Source organism: Python bivittatus, unplaced genomic scaffold (assembly GCF_059951505.1).
Source record: "Python bivittatus isolate LINGU-HERP-01145 unplaced genomic scaffold, Pbiv_v1 ctg000840_np1212, whole genome shotgun sequence".
Classification (NCBI taxonomy): domain Eukaryota; kingdom Metazoa; phylum Chordata; class Lepidosauria; order Squamata; family Pythonidae; genus Python; species Python bivittatus.
Window position 1 is genome coordinate 13,312,239 of NW_028277113.1, and position 26,851 is coordinate 13,339,089.

Below are 26,851 nucleotides of genomic sequence, written 5' to 3' on the forward strand. Positions count from 1 at the left end.
TGGAAATCCTTAAAAGGGAAGGAGGAGAGCCACAGCCTACCACCAGACTGATCTCTCCCTAGTACCAACAGCACTAAGTTGAAGGGTTGATTTATTTTCTTAGCTGTGGATGATGCATTGAGCAAAGGGCTGAAAATCTATTTTAATGTCACTGTTCAGCTTCAGGTGCCTGTAAGCTGCGTCAGGAAGCCAGGCAATTAGAGCAACCGCCTTCACCCAGATATTAGCACAGGGTTTTTTTGGAAGTTGTGATAGATGTAGGTCCCCAAGCATTGATTTTTGTGTGGGGGAGATACTTGTCTCAGAGTATTATGATAAAGCAGGGGGCTAAAAAACTTAGTTGAATTGCTGCAGTTCCATGAAAATATCAGTGAGGTTGTTCTCTATGTGCTATCTGTGTATAGCCTGACACTGACAGCATTAGAATTCATCAGATCAGGGACTGTCTTTATAATACTTATAGCTGCCATTGCTTAGGTCTGGTTTCACAAAGCTTTGCTTTTAGCTTGGAAAATGATGAGCGTGACCAAGGGTAACCATACCCATCCGATAGTATTTTATTCCAATGTCTAACAAATTCTTTTGTGTGTTTATTTTAGTGGCTCAAGACACTGAAAAAGTGGACACATCAACATAGTTGCTGTGATTTCTATATTTATCTTATGCAGGCAGAGTTTTCGGAAAAGGAATGGCCAAAGCTTGTCCAAAATTACCTACTCTTTTTAGGACAGGAAAGAAATCTGTGGCACCTTGGAGATGAAGACTGGGATGGGATGGGGAACTCATTCCAAACATGAGCCAGTTTGGTGTAATGATTACGGCACTAGGCTAGAAACTGAAAGACTGTGAGTTTCAGTCCTGCCTTAGGCACAGAGCGAGCTGAGTGACCTTGTGCCAGTCATTCTCTCTCAAGCCTAGGAAGCAGGCAGTGGCAAACCACTTCTGAAAATCTCACCAAGAAAACTGCAGGGACTAGTCCAGGCAGTCACCAGAAGTCAAGACTGACTCATTTGTAATGCTGTTAAGCTCATTTGCAACCTTCAGAGAAAATAATATGCTTGCTATTCCCTGTGAGCTAGGCGGTTGATAAATGAAGAGTCCATAGAAATGGGACTTCAGAGGGTTCAATGACAGAGTACATGTTTTGCATCCAGAAGATCCCAAATTCCATTCCTTGCCTTTCCAAATATTGTCTACCAGAAAATCTTGACAGCAATAGCAGGCTGAGTGGATGAAAGTTCTGACTCAACCTGCAATTTCTTATATTACACTATTATATTGCCATAACTTCTCCAGGTTCATATTTCCTCCTTATTAAGCCAAATTCATGTTTTGCCAGTTATCTCCCTTAGATCAATGACATATAATTTCTTGTGGAACCTAGCATATTGTGAACCGTTTGCAAAACCACTAAAAAGGCTTTCTGAGAGCTAGCCTTAGTACCCGAAGGAGAGCAATCTTTGTTTGCCAAGGCAGTTGCCAGAATATGTAAACTGACATCTGAAGATGGTGTGGGAAGATGCACTGATTGACTGTTACAGTGAGTGTGCCTAAACTCTGAGCCTGTAGCAATGCAGTAGGCATTGGAGTAGTGCAGTTTCCCACAAGCTTGATGTCCTCTGGGTATCAAGTTCCCAGGATTATAAGCAATTCGAGGAGATGAAGACCTGGAACATTAAAACTTGGAGCAGCTGGAGGGTGCCCAGAACCTTAGGTAAGGCTGGATTAGTAAAATGGAACTGACTAGCTATGCAACTGTTTTGAGACGAATGCCTTGAATTTTGTGTGGATGACTGAAGAACAGCCTCATCCCACTACTTTCATGCTACTTGGCCTTTGTAACATCTGCCCCAACTTATTGCAGTGCTGGCTATGGATTCTAGAGTTGGTGAACAGTTCTAGAGAATACCCGGTTGGAAAGGCTAGACTACCAGCATTTAGTCAGCTTCATTTGATTCTGGAAGCTATTGACGTTCTCACCAGTCCAATGTTCTGTAGTCTGTATTTATTGCTTCCTAACCACCCTAACTACCTTATGCCCTCCTTTACTAGTCTTCGCTATTTATTTATTAGCTGTAGCCAATCCTAAGCATTCAAATCTCATAGATTTAGACAATTGTTTGAGAGCAGCATCTTTCTGGTGTGTGTGTGTCAAAATCATCAGATGGAGTGTTACAAACACACCACTTTTGCATATGTCTATGATACACATACAAGAAGGAGTAGGGCTTGCATTGCAATGCTCCAACCACCATCTTGCTGGTTTTGGCCTTCCCTATATGGACACCACTGTTTGAGAAAATAAAGGATTTGGGGTGGGCGGGAACTAATTAAGATATCACACTGAATTTCTTCTGGATCTACAATGCTTAAATCTGTAAGAAGAAGGTCCAGGGTGAATTCCTTGTGTCAATACCACTAAGACCTTAAAAAGCAGAGTTGATCACCGTGGTTCTGTTTCAGTGATCAAAAAAGTATAGGCAATGGGTGAATATGATTTATCGTTCTTCCCTCCACCTGGCAAAGGTAGGAGGAATGTGTGTGGCAGGAAATCAGTCTGTGCTGGAGCTAGGTCTAAAAATGAACCATGAAAATTTATGGCACTAAGGATTCCTGAAATCAGGAGTTTATCTGAAATCCAGTGCTATGAATACTCATTTGTTTAAGCCCCTTCCACTTCATTTCTCTTTGACATTTCCTTTCATTATACTCCCCCCTCTCCCCCAGGACCTAAACATAGGTATACATGTCTTCTGTCAGATGGATAGAAAGATGGGGTTGAAATCAAAATAATAATGGTAAATAATAGTATATGCTCCATATGGTTATGGATAAAAACATGCATTTGATGAAGTGGTCTGCAATTGGGGGAAAAAGTCATCATAATCTGTCGGTCTTTTAGGTACGTTAATCTGCAGAAATCTTCATGTTCTAATTTTTCTCCTGATTACAAGCCAAGTTTGAGTTTTAATGGACTGCAAGTTTACAAGATCTTAGGAAAGTGTATTCTGGGGGACACCTGTCCATGATACACTGCAGATCATATTTTGTCACTGACACGCTCACCGTGGGCATGGTTGACCATTTGTAGAAGCACTGGGCCTCTGGAAGCAGTAACAATGGCCCCCGACTTGGGGATGGTTTTTCTCTTTGTGTCTGTGTAACAAAGAGAGAAAAGTGCACTCAGGAGTATAGCAAAATAAAATGGCTCCTTATGGGCCCTTTAACGAGAAGGGGGCCGTGAGTTAAAAGAAAAACATGTGGGTGTAGTGACAGCTGGGTAGCTAGGCAATGGGAACATTGCCTGCCTTTCAGGGTGCACTGCAAAGATCATTTTTCAAGTTGTACATTTCTGTCTCCTACATCTTACTCCTACATGAGGCCTCCTGCTGGAGTCCTCCTTGCTGCCTCCCCCTTACCTGGGGTGAGCCAGAAATGTTGCTGCTTCCTGGATTTGAGGAGGACGGTTCCCTTCTGCTTCACAAAGGACTGAAACTGCCTCTGGCTCTAGCACCGCTGAAAGCAGGGAGGGGGACTGGGTTTTCAGCCTACGGAGGGACAGAACTTCTTGTTGCGGGCCATGACTTGCAGCTTGGACTTCCTCCTGGGGCTGCAGAACCAAATCTGTAATGTTCGAGTGCAGGATTGATTGATTAATGCAAACCTTAACACTCCTTTAGTCTATGAATTCTAGGTGGCTTACAGTCTAAATACCCTAAAATACAGAACATCAATAATCAAACAACAGAAATAACCCATCATCACATACAGGCATCCATTCTTACATTAATTCAACCAAAACCGAAATATTCCTGGAAGTTTGTGTGTAGTATTAATATTAATAGCCACCCTGGCTTCAAGGAGCCACCTGTTCCAGAGGGAGGAAGCCTCATTTCTGGAGCTCCATCTCACTTTTCTCCTTAGGATGGAAAGAGAGGCATGGCCTCTCTGCTTGTCTAAATCAGGTGGGCAGTTTCTATTTGAAATTAAATGTTCCAAAATTCAAGCCATTAGTGGATGTTGAGGCCCCATCACCTATAAACTTGATTCTTCCTTGCTTGGTAAGAGTATCTGTCTTTAAGGTACCTCATTCTTATTTATTTGATTGACTGAACACATAACATCCTTCTTTTGTATTTCATGTATCAAAGGCAGCTTATAATAAAAAAACATACTTGAAGAAAGTAAATGAATACTTTTGAAAATAGACTACAACTCTGTCCACTGAAAAATAAGATGCCATTTGTAAAATGGATTCCCCCAACCTCTTCCCACACACCCACTGGGTCCCCCCTCTCAAATCAGTGCCAGCGAGTTACAGACCCTCAGGAGCAGATTTAATTGAATTCATTTTGGTTTTAGCCCAGCTTTCCTCCGAGGATCTCAAGGAAACTTAATGTTAGGCAGAGAGCTGGAGAATGGGTGAGGTTGCCCAGTGGCTTTTATGGAGGTGTGAGAGTTTAACTTGTAGATTTCTCCAGGCTACTCTGATATTCCAACCACTGTTTGTTGAAGGGAAAAATGGGGAGGAAGAAAAGGGGAAATCTTTTTGTGTAATCCGATGTGTGTTTATCTGATGTTATAGTTCACCCATAAATAGCAAGCAGAACTAAGTATGAGCAAATTGCTACAAATTCAGCCCTCTTTTCTACTAGCATGAGTAAGACACTATTTTGAATTGTTATTTTTTTTTTTTCTATAGAGGGTTGGCTGGTTTTCTTTTTCTTTTCTTTTTTCTTTTTGGTAATGTACACATTTTTGTAATCGTTTATACTCTCAGTGTCTCCTAGCATATGGAAGATTTGTACTGTATATATGTACCTGTGAATGTAAATTTCAGCCTTTAAAATGTAAATCATCCTGCTTGCTTTCTTTAACCCAGACATTTCCTGGGATGCAGGGATTTTACATGCAAATTCTTTTGATGTAATCTTAAAGAAAAACACAAACAAATCTTTAACTAGCACTGTTGGCAGCAACTTTCAGGCATATTTGTAGATTTCTGGGGGAGGGAGGGTCCATATGAAAGAGTGTTTTGTAGATCTGAGGAAAAGTCAGATGTTAGTGGACTTAGCATGAATCCTACTGCAAAGGCCAGGGAAATATATATTGAAATTCTTTTCCATCCCTGACTGTAGCCAATACAAATAGAAAATATTCTGGTCACTCTTCTCCCAATCACTCTTTAAAAGCTTTGCTCAAGGTATACATTCATGCCAAAGATTCACAAGTTGCCTAAAGTAAGACCCACAAAAAGTAGGGTCTTCTGTCTAATCTTGCTGGGCCTCATCTTTGAAGCGAGAAACATTTGTCACTAGATTTTAAAGAGGAGGGGGTCTCTCAAATAATCCTAAATCATTTAGACTGTAATCACATATCTGCTTAGCTTGCAGTATGTGTAACTGTTCATGGGGAACTTACTTGTGAGAGAATGTGAATAGGTAACTGTGCAGGCGCTTTAGTACTAAAACCAAAATTTCATAGCTGGAAATTTTATACTGCCACTTTTTGTAAATGTCCCCCACTCCACCCCAAAGTATGCTTTGTTGCCTGGTGATTATGGCTGTGGTATTCCAAGACATCTGGCAAACACCAGGTTGAGGATGACTGGTAAAATTCAAAATGTTGAATTGAGTGTGGAAGTGAGTAGGAAGCCAGTGGAATAATATACCCAGAATACCAAGTCTGACCCCTCCCCAAGCATTAGGGCAGAAATCATCTTCAGAGATAGACCCGGTAGGAGTGCATTAACAAAAATCTAGCTTGGGGGACCAAGGGACGAGTAACTGAGCAAGGTCTGTCATTTCTGAACTGGTTGTAGCGGACATTGGCTTCAGATGACAACATCATCCTTAGCCACTGTTGTCACCAAAGATAGCATCAATTCCTCAGCTGCAAATGTGGTCCTTTAGAAAAGGGCCACAATCAATGACAATAAGAATATGAAAGCTGCTGAGATATCCAGGAAACCTAACACGGTCTCACTGCTTTCACCCATTCCTCAATTTAGTTATTCAGCAGCATGATTAAGCCTGTTTTCATTGTATATTCAGGCTAAAAACCAAATGGGGATGGAAATAACAACATCAACAACAGCAATATTAAAAAGGTATTATCTAAGAATGCCTGAATTTGAGATGCCACCACTTTCTCCAAGCTCCCCTTACTTAAAAATGGAACTTTTCTTACAAGAAGGAAATTATATAAGGCCACAGGCCTAGATTTGAACCATTGTGCATGTCAGCTTGTTCTAGCGAGATCTAATGGTTATGTTCTGAACTAGTTAAGTAGGTAACTGTAATATTTTTTCAAGTGTTAAATCTTTAAAGTACATGGATATTCTAAAAGCTTTCATTAAATTTTTGTTCATTCAGATAATTCAGTTGCTAGATTACTAGCCTGGGATCAGCCATTAGAAACATAGCTCACAAGTTTTGGAAGCATCATCCCTGGCTACTGGCCATTTATGAGCACGATTTACAATGACAGTGTTGATCTTAATGCTGTGTACAACCTTCGACCTGAAGGCTGGACCTTTTCCAAAATTAGCCTGTTCATTGTATATTTGTCAAACAAAAATATGAATGACCTAGGATCATGCTACTATAGGAGAACATAATACAATTAAGGTTTAATATTTATCATGTAAAAAACATCTGCTATTTGAAAAAAAGAAAGAAAGCTATTTGTTTTTTGACTGTGATGCAAACAGAAAATAAAGGGTGCTCAGTCCAATGTATGGATTTATTATTTATGTTTGATTTCCATGTGGATTTATTATGAAACACAACAGCTGCTTTATTTTTGGGGAGAAATGTAGAAATCCAGAAGGCTGAAAAAAAGCGAAGTAGAATGGCCACGTGTCCTTTAGAAAGGTCAATATCTATGATATTTTATAGATATCATCATAGTCCTCTACTTGTAGATTATCTCCTCTAATTCCTCTTTACAAATATGGAATCATCATAAGGCAGAAGAGATGCTCATGAAGTTATCCATCAACAGTGAGCACCTGGCTAAGCATGTACACAGTACAAGTCACTTAATAACAGTCTTCTCCATTATGGCATGATATATTGCCTTCCTATTTAAATTAGAATCTTAACATGCAATTTTGTCTCCAAGTGTCCTTTTTTTGTCCTCTTTTTGGTTGATTTATTTCCTCTTGGAGAGGGGAGGATAAACAAATGCCCATCATCCTCATCCAAATTTGAAAGAAATTTAACTATAGCCAAGCTGTATGATTTTTGTTTTGCATTTGTTTTCCATAATAATTGCTATTCTGATTTTAGTTTTCTTTTATTTTCTGTGAATTGGAAAGGTTTGTGCAGTGTTAGTGTTCAAGTGCTACTGAAATGAAAAGATGCTTTATAAGGAGGCGGTAGGTATCATTAGGAAAGAGCTGGTGCAAGTGCACTTACTATTATTTGATTATGCCCCTTGAAAAAATTAAGGGCAAACAAACTTTCAGCCTTCATTGTTCGGCATGCTTTAATAGATGATCCCAGCTGCTCTCCACGTAGCATTTGTTAGCTGAATCACTGCAGAGGTATTTAATAAATGTTTTAAAGAATATATTTCTAGTTGAAAAATGAGCATCAGTACTCAATGGAAAGTAATTAAAATTATGTAAACTATGACATTGTGAAGATTAATTGATTTTTTTGCCTGCCTGCCTGCCTGCCTGCCTGCCTGCCTGCCTGCCTGCCTGCCTGCCTTCCTTCCTTCCTTCCTTCCTTCCTTCCTTCCTTCCTTCCTTCCTTCCTTCCTTCCTTCCTTCCTTCCTTCCTTCCTTCCTTCCTTCCTTTTAAATTTAAAAGTGCAACTTGCCTGCCAAGATCCAACACTCTAGTATGAATTTGAAGAATGTAGCTCTCTGCTGTCATCTGCTTTGCAGTTGTCCTTTTGTATGGAACTTAACCTTAGAAAAAGAGAAATATTTAGAATTCCGATTATAAGATATTAGTTAGAAGATATGCTGAAGGTTCGACTATTTGTAGAGTAGAAATCCTGTGCTAACATGCTAATAACCTGAGACTGATTAGATGTAAAGGGCATCCAGGGCTTAAGATGAGAGAGAGATCCTAAGCATAGGTTTGTCCAACGCTCACATTTTCTGCTATTTATGGTAACGCAGGGACAGGAGGCAAACTAGTGCAAGAACCAGTGGATCTTTTGATACAGCAAAAAGACACCAAGACAACACTTTGCTGCCTTCTAGCATCATCCAGATATTTATACCCAGACTGGGTAGCCCTAGGAAAACACTCCACAGATGTTCATGGCATTCTCTTTGCTATAGTGTTAGAATACCTGCGTTGTATGCAGAAGGCCACAGGATCAGTTCCATAAGATCTTAGATAACAAACCCATGGAAGCTCAGCCTTGGTGAATCAGAATAACCTTTACAGGGCTAGAGAAATTCAAAATCAGGTGGTTGCATGGGTTCAATGGCTGGTTTGGATGCAGCCCCGAAAGGGCAAACATGAAATGCATTTCACTGGACCCTGGTCTCTTCATGCACCAGCTTCTGAAATCAGCTGATCAGGAGAAAAGGAATTGTGTAATGAAGTATAGAAGCTTCATTCTCCTTCCCTTTCAGTGTTTTATTGCCTTCTAAATGGGTATAAAGTGGCTGCAGCAGCTCCAGTTTTGTGTGCTGGCTGCAAAATCTCTTTTTTTAGTGGGATCAAGTGCATGTTTATAGAGGCAAATAAATCCCCCAAATCATAGCATAATCTATTTAATATCTAGCCAGGAGGATTTTATAGTGAGATAGATTGGGTACAATTAAGAGCGAAAGGTTACCAGGGAAAATATTTGTGCAATGTTTTAAAAGGCGAATGTGGACACTGGAACAATTGTTTCTAGGCATCACGTTATGTCCCTTATGGCAATCCTGCAGCCCTGAGCTATACACAGCCCATTTGCAGCATCCATTTTCAGGTCCCCAAAGCCCTGTCTCAGAATGAGGGCAGTCAAACATTTTGATCCCCTTTTTGTCTATTTTGGCATTAGGGAGTTTAATAGGCAATGAATGCCTTGAGTCTTGCTCCCTGTTTTATCCCTGGGCCCACATTTTTGTAATCTGGCCCTTGATATGCTGTGCAAAATCTGGTGTGGCTCTCAAGCTGATGCAGATCAGACCCTCCTGTCTTATGGGGTGAGCTGCAACTCAGTGGCAGTGCATCTTCTTTATATACATAGGTTGCTTACAATCAAGTTTTATTTGGATCAACAATCAGCAGACTACATAAAATGATAATTGAGAAGGAAAAACAACAGCGTTCAGTCTTGAATTGACTCTGGTCTCATTTTCACTGTGGCAACATCAAATTTAGCTACTGTACAGGGGACAGAAGAGGAGCTGTGTAAGAACATTATTCAAACAAGCACAAACACACTGCAGCAATCCAGAACACTATTAAAAGGAAACAGACCACCTATACAACATCTTCCAACAAAATGGATACCCATGCAACTTTATCAAAAAGTGTCAAGAAATCTCTTGAGACTAGAGGCAACCCCAAGCTTAGCTCAAGCTCAGACTCAAGCCTGGCTCAAACCTGGTTAAAGCTAGCTTCTTACCAATTGCAATTATACTTCAGCTGCAATGTTTGGAAGAGCTCTGTGGGTGATCCCCAAGGTTCTGAAGTACCACTATGGCCATGGTCCTTAGTTTCAAAGCCACCATTAGAAATGGTGATGATGGTAGCGAGATTATTATATGCACAAAGATGAAAAAATTATGAAACGCTCACAATGGAGGAGAAGATTGTAAAGATCATGGAATTGGTGGAAATGGCAAAATTGATCTGTTTGATCAGGGATAAGACAACAAGCACTTTTATCAGAGACTGGAAACCTCTTATGGACTTTTTGCTGAAAATGAACTGATGATTTATAGATTGCTGATTAAAAAGAGTTGAATATGGAGAGAAGAGAATTAGGATATAATTTTAATGAGGGAGGAATGAAGATAAGATTGTTTGTATGCTGTAAAGAAGATTGGAAATCTTTTTTTCTATTTGTATCTATTTCTATACTCTATTTTTATTTCAGATTTTCCTTTTTCTTTTCTTTACTCTTACTCTATATTATTTCATGTTTATCTTTTATTTCTGTGAAAAAAATTCAATTAAAAAATATATATAAAGAAATGATGGTGATGGTGATGACTTATTATACACCTTTATCAAGGCCTGGTCCAAGTAATGGAATCACATTAATTACAAAATTCAATCCTATAAAATTAGCTCATAGACAAACCAGTAAACAAATACATGTAAATGAATATTTAAATATGTATTTAAAACAATGCCTTGCAGCACCCTGAGTGTATAGACATCCATAATCAAAATAAAACAGAATTTATCTCAGAAACAGCTGGAAGGAAAATGAGTAGGGTGGAGTAACCAAGTCCTACACTAACTCACAAGTCAAATAAAAAAGTCTTGGAAAGCCTTTTGAACCATCAAATCTTCACAGCAACAAAGGGAAAGAGAGAGCTGATGCCAGGGTCATGGGGACAGGTTCCTTAAAGCCTGCAGGCTGGAGATGGTGGCCTTGGAGTTGGGCACAGAATGAAGACCCTGGTCAGAGGAATGTAAGGAGCAAACAGGGTTGTAAGGAGAGATAAGGGCAGATAGAAACTGAAGTGTTTGTACCTGGAGAGCTCTAAACAGAAGCGTCCATGGTTTAAACTGGGCTCAGATGGGGAACTGGTGAAAAGAACGGTGCTGCAGTGAGACATGAGACCACCATGGAATGTTCAGAATGGCTATATAACACTGTTCTGGAGTAATTATTTTACTTCTTACTTATGGAGTAATTGTACTGTATTTTTAGAAACACAATTATGTAATTAGCTATTTTTAAAAACATAAGTTATGTTACTTAGTAAAATTGTGTCTCTCCCTTGACCCTGAATCTTAGGGAATGTGGAGGTATGCTTAACTGAAATTTCTTCAGACAGAAATATTGACCTCATAAAGTACAATAAGACAAACCACCTACTTGCAAAAAAACAAACAAAAATAAAAAACCCCATCATCCTTCCAAATGTTTTCTATTTAGCATGGAACAAACAACTTTTGTACAAACAGTCCATAAGAAATTGTGAATTCTGTGAGGTCTGACTTCCTTTCTGTCTAAGACACATCACCTTGTTGACTGAAAGATGACTTTGCTTGGAGGGAAAATGCTGGCCAGATAACTTCCACCTCTGTGATATTAGTATTCCTATTTCCAGATTGCTCTGTAAAATGGATACTGGGTTTGCAGTCGATGGCATCTTAAAAGAAGAGACACTGAGTCTGTGCTCTAATTACCTGTCTAGTTTCAAATTCTGTGCCATGACAGCAGATACTCCTCAAGAAGTACACAAACTCTTTAAAAAGCACTCCTGGAATTTCACCGTTTCAGGATGCAAAGATTTTGTCACAGGTAACATAAACAAGGTGTTCTGTTTGCCTCATGACAGTTCTGAAAGCTTAATTCCAAGAGGTATAAACTGTTGCAACATTAATTTTGTTTTTAATCAGGTATCAGGATTACATTGGAAAACTGCAGTACATCTTTCTTCAAATCAGTAGTATTTCAAAATGTAGGAAATGCAGGAAAGAATCTTAAGTGATCTTTCATTTAAGGACTGCATTATTCACATTTGGCTATTTTCAAGCTATATTAACAATGTTTGTCATAATAGATTAACTTCATAATGCATGCAAGTGCCTGTTGAGATAAAATATAAAAAGCAAATGTTTAAAATCTCCACATTTGTTCTAAGATTACATCTCTCTCTCAATTTTTAAGGAAAAAAAACTTTTTCTGTCCTTTAATATCTCATTCTTCTTCCCTCTCTCCCTTTCTAACTGCAGAGTTGCATACTTACAAAGCCATAAATTGATCAAATCCATTAAGGATAAAGTTATAAAGCACACAGAAGGACAAGCTTTGCTCAGGGAGAAATAGCAAGGTTTATACAAAGGTAAGTCTTGTTTCATTGATTTTTAGACTCCTTGGAAAGTCACAAGTTCATTGGCAGTGAATCAGAAATAAAACATCATTATACAATAGAGTAATAGTAATAAATTCAATCCTTCAAATAATATGTCACTTCTTTGCAGAAAGGACTTAACTCTAAAGCCAATTCGACTGGCTTATCCTTAGTCCATCTGCTAAGTTATAATTTCATGGAAGCCAAAAGACAAATTAGAAACCACTGGCTATTGATTTCCAGATAACAGAGAGGGAGGCAAACCTCAACTGCTCTCCACTAAGGGGCTGGATTTGAGTCTCCCATAGGCTATTTGTATATGTTAACCAAACCCTGATATAGAACTTTTTTTTTCTGTTGCTAGACTTAATTGTCTCCCCATCGCGGTCACCCAAGGCCAATTGAAGAAAACCCCTCTGGGACTGAGAATATGCCCTTGTGAGATGGGCACAGCTGAATCAGTTGAACACAGGCTGCTGGAATGTACTTTTTATGATAATATCAGGAATGAATTTATAGATCCTTTACTGGACTTAATTTCTGGGTAGGACAAAAGGTTATTGTGTCACATAACTTCTTTCTGGTTTTGACGGGTTAGCAACTATACATATGGCTAAATATCTTGCTGCTGCTTTTATATTAAGAGCACAAACAGTTAAACAGAGTTAACCATTGGTAAACTTTATTGTATTCGGCATAATGTACGTATATACCATGTTTATAAGAGCCATATACTCTATATATGAATTATATAGTAGTAGACATTGCCATTTGTGGCTGTTACCCTGTATCCTTCTGTCTTTTTGGTTTAGTTTTTATGAAAGGTCTGTAGACCAAAATTCTGAATTCTGAAAATAATATTCATTACCTCTGTAGTTCACTCATTTCTGTATTCAATCCACGTTCAGTCATCTGCCTTTCATTGTTGGCTCCATCTCTCTTAATTTTTCCAAACACACTTCTTAAGTACCCCATTCCCATTTAATTCAACTTAAATTTATGTTTGTCTGATAAACCAATTCTCAATTACATATGAAAAAGTCAGCATAAGCACTTTCTTATATACAGCCATTTTTGCTTCTTTGACAAACCCACATTCTTCATAATATTTATTTATTTTTTCATTCATTCATTCATATCCTGCCTTTCGTTCAGGAACTCAAGATCATGACACTTGACACACTACTTTTCTACCACTATTTCACATCTAAGATTTTTCCAGCTATTTTACCATCTTTAATAAGCATTCTACCAAGGTATGCAAGTTTATCAACTTTTAATATTTAAGATAATTTACAATCATTTGCTCTATTTTCCCTGTCACACAGCTACTTTGTCTTTGATACATACTGTAAGTATGCAGATCCACACTTCTCATTGCATCATACAAACTAACATTCACTGCAAATCATTCAGATTGATCAAATCCATTAAGGATAAAGTTATAAAGCACACAGAAGGACAAGTCAACACATCTCATCATTGCAAGCATTTCTTATGCACTGACCCTATAAATGAATGGGACATCACATGATCTTGTCTTATTCTCTCCTCAATGTTCAAATCATTTTCTACACATTCCATTCATTTGCACACATGCTTTACTTCCAGCACCGAATGTTCTTATTGTATTTCAGGAACCAATTTCCAAATTCTTTTATTCACACCTATTCACTGTATCATCTGTTTTCTCTTAATCAACAAACATGCAATAAACTTTCTTTCTCTCATTCATACATTTCTCAATGACCTGCTAAAGAGCAACCATCTGGTCTGTATATCTCCTGCCTGATATAACATCACACTGCACTTCCCAAATGTTGTTCATTGTCACTATTCTTACCCTATGGATCAAAATTCTACTAAAGACTTTCTCGAACACATTTAACAAACTAAGCCCCTGTAGTTTTTGTATTCCCTCTCGCTACCTTTCTCTTTGTATAAGGGAACAATAATGACATTCTTTCAGTCATGAAGCACAGATGCAGTCTTCATACACATATTAAATCAAGTGCAGCAACAGCTATTTCATAAGCAAACACACCATTAAAATGAAAAATAAGACTCAACATTACAGCAAACATTTCTAACTTCATAGGGATAATGATAGAGTCTTGAGCTGGAGGTAAACTGACCAGGAAAGGGATGTTGACTTTATGGTATTAAAAAATATAGATTTTGTAGGTGGGAACGATTTGGAGGACTGAAGATAAAACTGCTGATCTGAAAATGAATGTATGCAAATTTGTAATATAACCACATTTGAAATACTATGTGTGCTACTAGTCACCACATGTCAGAAAAAAAATAGTATACAGCTGGATTTTGGCAGCCAAAATAATTAAGGGGTTGGAGCAACACATCCATGCTATCCCTTTTATCAATACAAATCCTCCAGCTGGCAGTTGGTAGTTTAGTAAGTAGGGTACTGAGAAGGTTGGTGAAAGTTAGGAGGTTCAGAGTTGTCGTTCAGGCACAGGGCTGGAGTGAAGCAGGAAGAGAACCACAGCCTGCTCGTCACAAGGAGATAGTTCCTCATGTTAGACAAGTTTTCACAAAGGCTACTCTGATTCCAGTTCGACAGCAGAAAAGGTTCAGCTGGAAGCCCATCAGTTTGAAGACCATGGGCAAGAGTTAAGGTGGGAGGACAGCTGGCATTTGGAACCCTCTGCTTTTCAAACAGAAGAGGCTGTATGGCTGTTTTGCAATGAGAAACTGGGGCAGTGGGAACAGGGTCAGTTGGTGGTGCAAGAGCTAGCCCCATGCTAGCCCCATGACTGTTGAGGCACCTACGTCTATTGCTAGGCTCTCTCTGATCTGCTTTTTTTTTTTTTATGAGGGGGAGTTTGGTCCATAAAAAGGATGTTAAAACTTCCTCTGCCATTATCTATGGGACTGTTTACTGGACTCTTGGCTGGGCTGTTCATCAGTCTGTGAGGACCTCTGGGGCTTGGTTATCCCCTGTACTGGGGGAAATGTTTGTCCACGTAGGTTTTAGGATAGCAATTCCTGGTCCCTGGTATGGGGGCTAGCAAGGGGATTGCTGATTGTATGTGTTTGGATTGGTTTTGGTTTTTACTTTTTCTGAAATCAGGGAGTTGTCTTACTGCTGAGTGTCTGTAGAGAGCCAGGGAGATGACCTTGGAGAAGGAATCCAGAGGCCGTTAGAGAAACATCAAGTTCAAAATAAGCATCATTAAGTCCAGACAGTGGCAGAGTGTTATAAAGAGTCTCAGACTAGCCCCCTCCCTCCCAACTCCCTAGCTTATAAGAGGGAAGGGAGCAAGGAGACAGACAGCCTTGCAAGATTATGTTACTAGAGTCTAACTCAATAAAGAATTGTCCCAGTCTTCCTGTGAAGTCTGTTTCCTGATCTGGTCTACCTTGAAAGACTGACAGCGGATTGGCAAAAGCAGTGGGACGGGGAGGGGGGACATTGCTGTCCAAAAGTTAGGCTGGAGATATATGGCTGTTGCTGGGGATTGGTTAATTATTGAGATGGTGTCTGGCTCCTGGGAGAGAAGAAATGATGGTGCAGAGAAGGCAGGCAGTAACTTTATGGTCATGACGGGTGGGGAAGATATGGTGGGAATTAGGAAGTGAGCCTCTCATGGGGAAGCCAGAGTCAATGTGGAAATCAGTTCCACCTTCCAGGCCCCAGAAGTCAACCACATTACCAAGTCTCCAGACCCTTGATGGCCCTGGCCTCCAGCTGCTGTTCCTAAATGCCAAATCAGTCAGCAGTAAAGCTGCCCTCATCCACAGTGTTATTCTGGATGAGACCAAGCCCCACTCTGATTGCTCAGTGACAGACATCATCTCGACTTTTTGATCCTCCCCTTTGGACAGCCTGGCTGAGGAGGCAGCGGGTAGTTCTTGGCTGTGGGCTGCCCATTCCTGCATGAGCTCATCAGATCCACAGAGCTGACGTTCTTCTGAATGATTTCATGGGGACTGCTGCAGTTTGCTAATCCATAGCCCCATATTTGGACAAGTAACGAAGCCAAGTATGAATATGCGCTCAGCCTTATCTTTGAGCAGTGCACAGAATCAACCTGACATTGTTGGTCAGTGCTACACTGCACCTGGATTTCCTATCTGAACTTTTTTATAACAGGAAAAGCCCTCATTCATTTTACACCAAAGCAAATTGGAATGTTTTTTTAAAGAAATCATCAAATAACATTTATTTTACCTTGGGTGATAATTTATTGATGCAAATAAAGCTCCTTAATTAAATTTATCATAGGGAGGCCCCCTATGAAATGATTAAGCCATGTGACATATTCAATTCTTTTCTCCCCTTTCATAGTCAAGCAATGCAGGACTATGATTAGGTAAACGGTGCTTATGCAGGACTGCAGAGACAATGAATTATTTCAGTTCCTTTCCACTTTAGGATCCCAGGTGAATTTTCCCTCAGGAAGTTCTATTAATTTGTAATTTCTCATTAAATATGTCTGAGTTGGTAACCTACAATTTTCATTCTGGGAATGTACCCTTTAATCAGTAATACCCAGATCAGAACCCGGAAAAAAAAAAAGTTAGGGAAGTAGAGCATTTATCACAGTGGTAATCAGTCTGTGCCCTGGCACAACTAAAAAAGTTGATTTATGCATTATTATTTATTACAATTTTCAACTAGCCTGTTCCCTTAGGCTGAGAGCTGATAACATATACAGTCTAAACGAGTTTATTCAGGGGGGGGGGGAAGCTCTATCAAAGCTTACTTCTGAAATGCAGACCTAGGTATTTTTTACTCAGGAGGAAATCCCATTTATCAATGACACGTGGAAAGAAAACAAATTACAGTTGTGGTCGTCTCTGCTTTTGCTATTGTTGCCATTTTTTTAAGCTGGAACATTTAGGTGTTTTCTCTACATTTTCTCTGGGACTGATCCAGATCCAACAGGTAGCACTAATAAATGTGAAAAACATCCTTTTGATTTCAGTAGGACTTGAGTGTAATGGACTTGATTGGGGTCCAACCTTCTTGGCCTTGGCCACGTCTTAGACCAGTGTTGTCCAGACTTGGCCACTTTAAGATGAGTGGACTTCAACTCCCTGAATTCCCCAGTTCCAGCTTTAAAAAATGGCTAGCTGGGGAATTCTGGGAGTTGAAGTCCACTCATCTTAAACTGGCCAAGTTTGGACAACACTGTCTTAGACCAACTGTTTTCTCCTTTAAGTCTTCAAAATGCCAGGCAGTCCTTAATTGATCCTTTGAAGGAGGGCTGAACAACCTTCCTTGAGTTGCTATCCATGTGGCCCTTGAAACCTCCTCTGACAACGCTCTGCTATTTTGACAGAGGAATTACATGAAAGCTATACAATAAACCTAAAATAGGCTTGTGTGTTACGAAAAGACAAAGAGAAACCCAGTTCCCCTAATTAAGGAGGGGGAAAATATCCAGCCTCATCCATTTATATGAAATCTTCCCCTTCCCCACTTTTTACCAGTACCTTACAGATCTATCCTCCAGACAAATGCAATGATGGCACACCAGAATTAGCCCCCAAATTTTCAAAACCCTTGTTCAGACATTTGCAAGGGAATCAAACAGTATAGGAAGGGGGAGTTTCAGTACTAGGCTGTGACCCAGTCAAGTCCTGATCAGAAAACCTGTCTTATTGAAATGTCAGACTTTCTAGAGAGGTCTGTAGGTGCACGCACACACAGACACACACGCACACACATGGAATGGTCAGCGCCTCAAAAAACCACATAAGGGTTGGAAACAAGCTTGCCATCCCAATGCCATTGCTATGTGTTAGGATATCACATTAAAGGAAATTACTTTGTTTTGCAATATATCAAAATGCCTATTGAATCAGATCAATGGCCCATTGACCAAAGACAAGGCATCATGTATCCTTCAAAGGCCAGCAAAATGTCAACTTCTCCAATCGTTAGTATTCAGAGATCTAGGCAGCAGAGAGCTAATATGACTAGGAACTATTGATAGCTGATTCTCCCCAGATTTGGGTGACCTCCTTTTATGGCTGTTTAATCGAGCCTTGGATTTTAGAAATAGGAGTTGAAGGAAAATGCTTTTTCTCCATATTATTGTTACTTTATTTGCCAGAACTGCACCTAATACTCCAAGTAACATCTTTTACACATGACAGCGATTGTGTTTTCCCATATGTACATTGGATCTGGATATAATTAACTTCTCAAAATTTGGGGGCAGAGAAATTGGGTGGATGAGTTCTCTAAATGACCCAGTGGAAGGAGAAATTCTCCAACAATTTCTCAGTTTCTTAGCAAGGAAAAACCCAAGGGAGGAGATTTGCCTATCAATCCAATCAATACCACTGGTAGAAGGTGTCCCCCTCTTCTCTACAGCCATTGGCACTATAAACGTGTTCCTATCATCCTCTGGAAAGCAGCCAGTGTAATGGCACATTTAACAAAGGGATCTGAGGGAAACTGCAACATTCCAAACTAATTGTTTGACAATTGATCTATGTAAATAGAAGGTTCTAGATCTTGCTTACCAATCAATAGCAAATCTTCTAATCAAGTTGGTATATATAGGGCCACTACAATACACCCACTTATCTGTGGAGTCCTTGGGGTTCTCTGAGCTTGGCTGTTTCCTTGCAAACGTTTCATTACCCGGCTAGGTAACATCTTCAGTGCTAGAGTAGAATGGGGTTTGCTCTCTGTTTATACTGTATACTGTGGCATGCCCTGCCGGTGTTGGTGGGCATGGGGGTTTTGTTTTATTTTATTTTTTCCCCTCTGGTAGTTCCTCGATTAGGGTATTGTTTACTGCCTGATTGTATGTCTGGTGATAATCTTGGTGTTCATCTCTGCTTATCTGGGTGATGATTGTTGGTGAGGTGTTCTGGTCTTTTTATTTCCTTTTTATTGTCTCTTTTGAATAGTGTATAGATGCTGTTTATCTCTAGATAATATAGAGATATTATCTCTCTATATAATATATATCCACAGTTCAACCCTGAGCTACACATATTCTCTTCTATTGGTACCCACTTATCATGCCTGTGGGTCACAGTTGGGGGGCATAAGTCCAAATTGGATATAGTCCAAAAAGTTTTTGGGCCAATTCATGGCCACATCTGTATAGCAATTTCAATCAGGCCAAGTTGAGAGTGCTCTAGACATGGTGTCCTTGGGGTCCCTAAGGCACTTCCCCAACACTTCCTAAGATGAGGATCTGGTCTTTTCACAGCATCCCCAGCCCAGCCTGGTAACTACATCTGGACGCCCACCAACATGTTTCTTGCTCCCTCATGCTCCTACATGACATTTCAAGACAAAGTTGTTGGGGGACTCTCAACAAAGCCCTCCAGTCCCATAACAGCGGTGATGCACCTGAAAATGTGGCCTATACCACATTGTCTAGCTGCCCTATTAATGAGCTTTCCTTTTGGATAGAAATGAAAGGAACTGCTCCAGCCCACCCATTTACCCACCCATCCTGAATTTTCCCCCTTTTGAATGTAAGAATATTTTGGCTACCTTGTGGGTATGGTTTTGAAAGACCTTGAAGAATAGGTCTGAGAAGCTGCTCTCGGGGACACAAGGAGAACTTGCTGCAGGGCTAAGACATCTGCTTCTGAAACTACTTCCAAACCTACCCGGATGGTTTTGCAAACCCTTATCCTTTCCTTATGTGATTGAAGTTAGATCATCCCTTTTGCTAGCAGAAGAAGCAAATGGTTGAAAAAGGGAGGCTTGGTGGAAACAGCGGGAGGGGAAGAGAAATCCTGCTTTTCATATATATCAGGCTCAGTGGATCAGAACTGGGAGAAAAACAGCCTTTGAGTCAACTCCTGTCTCTTCATTTGGCATGATGGTGGTGGTGAATTTCTTTCCAGAAGTTCCGGGCTTTGACACAGAGTAAGGAACCTTTTATACATAATACAGAATGCATTTTCTTCTGGCCCCTTTGTATGTGTGCATACAACACTGAGGCACATGCAAAAGGGACAGAGCTTCACTTTCACTGCTGCAGCTGCCATCTTGACTTTTTTGACCCCCACTGTGGATGCCATTGTGTCTTCGTCTTAACTTAGGTTCATGGCAGTAGGGATTCAGGGGCCCACATGGGGAAACTGTGATATAAGACCAAGCTTTAAGATGCAACCTTCACAATGAGACTTCCACCCGTAATTAGCCAGAGGGAGTGCCAGTTGGCCTATGTGGAATTTTGAAAGAGTGTTATGGGTGCTCTCACAAAGTTGCTGTCATGAAAGAGGTTGTTCATTGGTAAAATGGCTAGCAGAGTCATTAGAGAGAAGTCTTCACAAAGTGCAAGTATTTTCAAATGGTTAAAGAAGCAGTCACCTTTTAAGGCTCACACAACTGCTCCCAAAGCTGTCCCTGGTTCAATGTAAGTGTGTGTGTATGTGTGTGTGTGTTCACATACAGGCAACCTTTTCACTGCAACCACCTGAAAAATAAAGTGGCTGTGCTTCTCACCCATGCAAAGAGAGCTGGGAACACCTTTTGAAGCAACCTGTGAACTTTGCAGTGGACACGGCTGCTTTAATCTGTGAAGAGTGATGCTGTGTCTGTGCACCACCCTAGTGTACACAGCAGGGTTTTGCCACCTCGGCAACTTGAAGATGTATGGATTTCAAAAATTCAAGCATGCTGGGAAAATTCTGGGAATTGAAGTCCACACATCTTCAACTCGCCAAGTTTGGAGAACCCTGGCGGTCATTTCCCAGAAAGCAAGGTAGCAAATACATAAGAAAAATAACTTACCTGAAACATAAAGATAGGACAGAGTGTGAATCTAAATTTCAAATACAAAATAGTACTTATGAAAATGGTTTTTGTTATAATACCCATTTCACAGAAGGCAAAGTAATGTGACTCTGAGACAAATAACTTCACCAAGAATCATGGAATGGGAAGGGATCTCAGAGGTCATTCAGTCCAACTCCCTTCTCAGTGTGGGATCTGCTAAGCCATTTCAGACAGATGGCTCTCCAGTCTCTGTTTGAAAATCTTCAATAACAGGGAACGTACCACTTCCTAAGGCAGCCTATTCCATGAATTGGCAACTCTTCCCATCAGAAAAATCTTCCTACTGTCTAACCTCTTAATAGCTAATCTTCCCTGACATTTCAACCCATTGGTTTTGGACCTGTCATCCAGGGAGACAGAGAACAAGTACACTCCTTAATGTCCCTTTTAGACTGTGGTGCCTAGTACTGGACATGATACTCCAAGTGGCACCTGACCAAGACAGAGTAGAGGAGACATTTACTTCTCATTATCTGTACACTATGCTCCTGTTAATACATCCCAAAATAGTATTTGGCTTTTTAGAACTTCCATCACAACATTGGCTCATGTTCAGCTTGTACTTGGCTAGAACACTCAGAAAATAAATATATGGCAGAAGTGGGCCTGAGCCCCATAATGCAAGTAACAAATTGCTTACACAAACACACACACACACACACATGCACACACAGAGAGTCTTGCAAGTATCAGGAGAACTCCATGGACCCTATGTTAGAGATCCCATTGCCGTCATGACCAGTAGCCATTGATAACCTTATTCTCCCTGGATATGTACTTTAAACCACTTTTTAAAAACTGATAACCACCAGCACATTCTTTATTAGTGAAGAAAATGGTTGAAAATAATTGCATCGTTTCTAAGAGTTTCTGTTAGCTGATTCAAGTAAATTTAGCCAAAAAGTGTGAATACTGCTTTAATTTATCCTATTCTTCTTGTGAACATTGTCAAGCATGTCATATTCTTCATCTTAATGATAGCTAGTTCAGTGAAATCAAGTTGATTGTGAAGCATTAATGAACCTGAGAAAAGTTGAGTGTTATATATTTCTTCTTCTGCAAAAAAACAAACACAGAATCTGATGTAAGCATTTGCCGTACCATTAATATTCAAATGCCTTACTCCCTGCACTGTAAATTTCTCCTAAAAGGGTACGCCACATTTTCTGCAAAATTAAAGCCAGAGGAAATGCTATAACCATCACAGTGAAATTTCCTTTTCAGTAGAAAAATGCACTGTGACTTTTCTACAAGCTTATTTGTTATTCAAAATTATGTTGTAATTCATCCACAGCACCAAGACTAGCACATTTATCCTTTCCTTAAAATAACATTCAGTAGAAATAAACTACCACTGATAATAAGTGGCATCTTCTTCTCATACTCTGGGTTTGGGAGAGTTGTGGATAAGAGATTCAGCTTGAAAAGCCACAATTCCAAGCGGGTTGCTGTTCAATGTCTATTTTTGAGGGATATATTTGTGTCTGTGTATATCTCTCTAGCTCTGTCTCTATTTGGAAAATTTGTCCTGGAAGTCCCTGAAAGGCAGTATATGTGTTTTCTAAATGAGTGCTGTCAACTCATGCTGCTGTTTTCTTATGCTGTTCCCTATATAGTCCAGGCTTTTCCTATTGCTGGATTAAAGGGCTGTCCATTCATCCTGGAGTCAGCAAAAAATTATACCAGCATGAAATGTGCTGCCCTCCTGGCAGATTCCTCTCCTATCTCTATTGCTTCTCTTCTGACTCATTGCTGAATGGTGCTGTCCCAATTTGTGTCTGCAGCACACATTAAGGGAAATGATTGGTTGAATCTTCTGGCTTTGCTGGCCTTCCTTTTCTGCACGTCACCAGCTATTAGAAGAAACATCTGCCAATCACAGTGCTGTAGCAGCAATGCGGTGAGTCTGGCTGTAGGACTCTAATCCTCAGCTGTAGACTCCTTCCTGTGACCCCCTTCTCACACCCCATTCTATCGTAACAAGCTTTTTGTGAAACACTATTATTTCCAGTTGCCAATTCAATATGAGAAAGAACATAAGGTGTCTGAAGAAGCTAAGTCCAATTTTGGAAACAGTATTCAAAACCCAAATGTTTTCTGTGTAATTATGCTGAGTTTGTTATAGCTTTTCTGCATGTTCAGTGCTGGCAACCTTCTTCTATTCATTAATACCTTGTTGGAATTTATATTTTTTAGAGGGATCACAGATCCAGTCTTTTTGTTTTAGGAATTGATATGGAGATAACTTATTGGTTAAGAAATCTTAGACTGAGAAATTCTGAAGAGAACTCATCGATTTCTTCTGTGTTTATTCCATCCACACTGTAGTAGGTTTATTTTGGCTCCTCCATTTTTGTAAGGATGGTTAGACTGGTGTGATAACATTCATCTTCTGAAAACAGAAGTGCAGACAATGACTGTGTAAGAATACATCCTTTCCTCCTCACCACCCAGAATCACATTGAGTTGGACGGCCTTAGAAATCCTCTACATACATAAATAAATCGTGCCTCCTCAACCCCTCCACCCCAGAATTTTGGTAATTGAAAGGAGAAGAACCTTTGTTCAGAGTCTTCATTCAAGCTTTCCATGACTATTGGAATGGTCTTTCTGTTTACTGGGACAGAGACTGATTCTGGAGTGGAGGCCTGTAGTAAACTAGAGACCAGGAGGCCCTTCAGACAGTCACTCATACCTTGGTCACCTTGCAGTTGGACTACTGCAATGCATTCCACATGGGGCTGCCCTTCAAGACCATCTAGGAGCTAAAGCTAGTTCAAAATGCAGTGGTGCAAGCAGTTGACAGGCGCTTTTCATTATGTCCATGTGTCATCTCTACTACATAAGCTGCGCTGGTTGCCAGTTGGCCTCTGGATGCAATTCAATGTGCTAGCTGTCACCTATAAAGCGCTTCATGGCATAGGGCCTGGTTATCTGAGAGATGTCTATCTCCAATTGTTTCTGCCTGCCCAGTACATTCAAATAGAGTGGGTTTGCTCCAGGTCCCCTCAATTAAATGTTGTCATCTTGTGGGACTGAGGAAGTATACCTTCTCTGTTGCAGCCCTTCTCTCTGGAAGAGCATCCCGCCAGACATACATATGGCTTCACTCTCTTAAGACCTGGCTCTGCTCCCAGGTGGGGGCTAGGGTGTTTGTGGAGCTCCTGTTGTGTTTTTTGAATGTTATTGTTGTTGTCTTGTTTGGGCAGTTATGATTATTTATTTGTTTGTTTATTTGTTTATTTATCCCATTTATATAGCCACCCATCTCACAACAAGTGACTCTGGGCGGCATACAACAAAGCTAAGACAATAAATACCTAAAACAGTTATCATTACTATTATTAAAAACATTAAAAATGATAAAAAGCAAAGCTAAGACAAAGAAATAGTAGGTGAAGAGATGTTATCATTAATTAATTGTGTTTTAATTATATATTTGATATTTTGTAAACCACCCAGAGTCTTTTTGGAGTTGGGCAGCCTTAATAAGTCTAATAAATAAATAAATATCTTGAAGTTTCCCCAACACCTCCAAATAATTCTCCATTCTTAATAAATATTTGGGGATCTTCCATAATTACCAGTGTGATACATATTATGGCTGTGCAATGCAATTCTGCTTAGGAGTGAGTCCAGAAAGTCTTACTCCCATCTGTATAGTCTTACACATCAGGACATTTTGCTCCTAGGAATATACGGCTGCAGCCTGGCAGTAAAACCCTATAAATATCTATAATAATGAAAAAAAAATTCCTCTTATTTGTTCAAAGGAACATATACTTTCATCTAAAAGAAACTTTCTGATATGGCACTCCCTGACCTTCATGATCCACTGTTTAATTCCTGATAGGTACAGGCCTTGGGTGTCTAATCTGTCATCCTACTTTGTCCTGAAGATAGTCTAGAAACTGCAAATGGTACAAAATGCGTCATCCAACATGGTGATTGATACTAGGTACCGTGACCATATTATGACAGGTTGGTATGATCTTCATTAGCCCCCAGTTTATTTTTTGTCTCCATTCAAGGTGCTGCTAGTAATCTACTTGACCTGGTCCTCTGGTACCTGAAGAAAGGTCTTGCTCCATTGGTTCTCATTTGTGCCCTAAGGTCATCCTGGGATGCTGTGCTTTGAGGGCCCTCCCATATTTTGGTGCAACGGATGACTGTCCAGAAACATGCTTTCTCAGTAGCAGTCCCTGTGCTCCAGCTGAGGGACATCTACTTTATTGCCTTTCTGGTGCCAGATAAGAAGTTACTCACCCAGGCCTTTCATATATTCATATCAGGGATGTCTGCAGTGACAGTACTGGCCTGTGACCAAACAATCAAAAAGCCCCACCTCTTTCTAATGTGCATGGCACACTTGTAAAAGGAGCTGCTCAGTCATACTTACCATTTTGAAGCCAGTACTGTCACTGCAGACACCTCTGGTGAATATGCCCATATTTTAATGAATTTACCACAATGACATTTCTATCTTGTGTCTCTGCTACCCATTATTTATGTACTGTATTCTAAACAGTTGTTTTAGCTTTGGGTATGTGTTTGCCATGGGAAAGCTCTGCTTTAAAGGGTGGCACACCAAAATATAAAATTGAATAAAGAAAGAAACACCACAGATTCAATAGATTTATTGGAATGAATTCAGCTGTTGATACATAATGCCTGAAAATAGATTGAATCAAGTACGATAGACCTAACAGTTTGGATATTTAGAAAATGATATCAAAAGTTAATTGAGTGGCATAAGAAAATGTCAGTATAACTTAGAGATTTTCAAAATGGTATAAAATGGCATTGAAATTTCATGTCAAGGAAGTTGAAGCAATGCAATTAAGGAATCCTAAGAATTCGTCTCTTTCCAAAAGCACCCTGAAATTCATGTCAATAGATTCCTGGCTGTTTCAGAAGTTTCCACTGAAAGTAATGTCTCCTGATTCAATGGAGACTGAGGGACAGAGACTGGAAAATATCCGAGAAATTCTAAAAAGAAGGGGAGGAGAAAAACAGCAACAGCAGTAGCAGCAGCAGGAGTTCGGCCTGACCCCAAACACCTACATAAGCTCTGCTTCATAATAAGACAGAATCTGGATTTTTTCCCACCTCTTCTTCAGTTTTGCAAGAATGTGGGCAAGCAGGCATGGGTGTAACTCTCTGCACATCATCCAACCAACGTGGGGAGGAATGCAATCAAGACTTCGTGGATTATTGTGCAGGTTATTGTGACATATTTCATCACTGGCTTCCAAACAGTCCGTTACAATGCTAAATGCTCTGTGTGCCTGTTGTGGCACATGTTCTCATCTTTGGATCTTCCTGCCCAAAGCCCAGATATATAGAACTTAACAAATGTTGTGCCAATCTTGAAACACAAGGGATAGCTTTGTAACTGCACGGTCTTACATGTGAGGATGGTTTTAATGAGAATGGCTCTTATAAAATCAATAAAGCTAAGCCTCTAGATAGAAAAAGGAGTTATTGGAGAAAGGGAAAGAGAGAAAACAAGGGAAGGCAATGGTCACACACAATGAATTCCAGATAAAGTCGATACAGTCAGCCTAGCTAATTACTTATATTACCTCCTTAAATAAATTCTTGGGTTTCAAGATATATTCATTTCAGAGATGATGGTTGGAGAGAGATCATTTAGGACTCCTGTTTAGGTTTTCATGGGCAGGGTTTTTTTTTTTCTTCTTTTCCCTGACTTTTTCTCCTTGCCTTGTGGTTTGCTCCTGAGCACTTATCCTCAGTCTGATAGAAAGCGTGGGATAAATGAAAGCCAGCATCTTTGGCAAGTCCTACTGTTGCTTTGTCCAACCAAGGACACTGTACCGCTTATGATGTCCTGGGTTTAGCCAACAAATCAGATATCTGGAATGGGATAAAGCCACCTTCCAGATGCTCCTTGATGGAGTTAAAAATTACAAATACATCCATTTTTCCTTTGTATAAATAGGGGTCAGCCCTTCAAGGTAGCCCAGACAGGAAACCAAAACCATGTGTACTAACAGTTACGGTAATAGAATCTTGCAAGTCTAAAAGCCCTTCTCCCCTCCTTT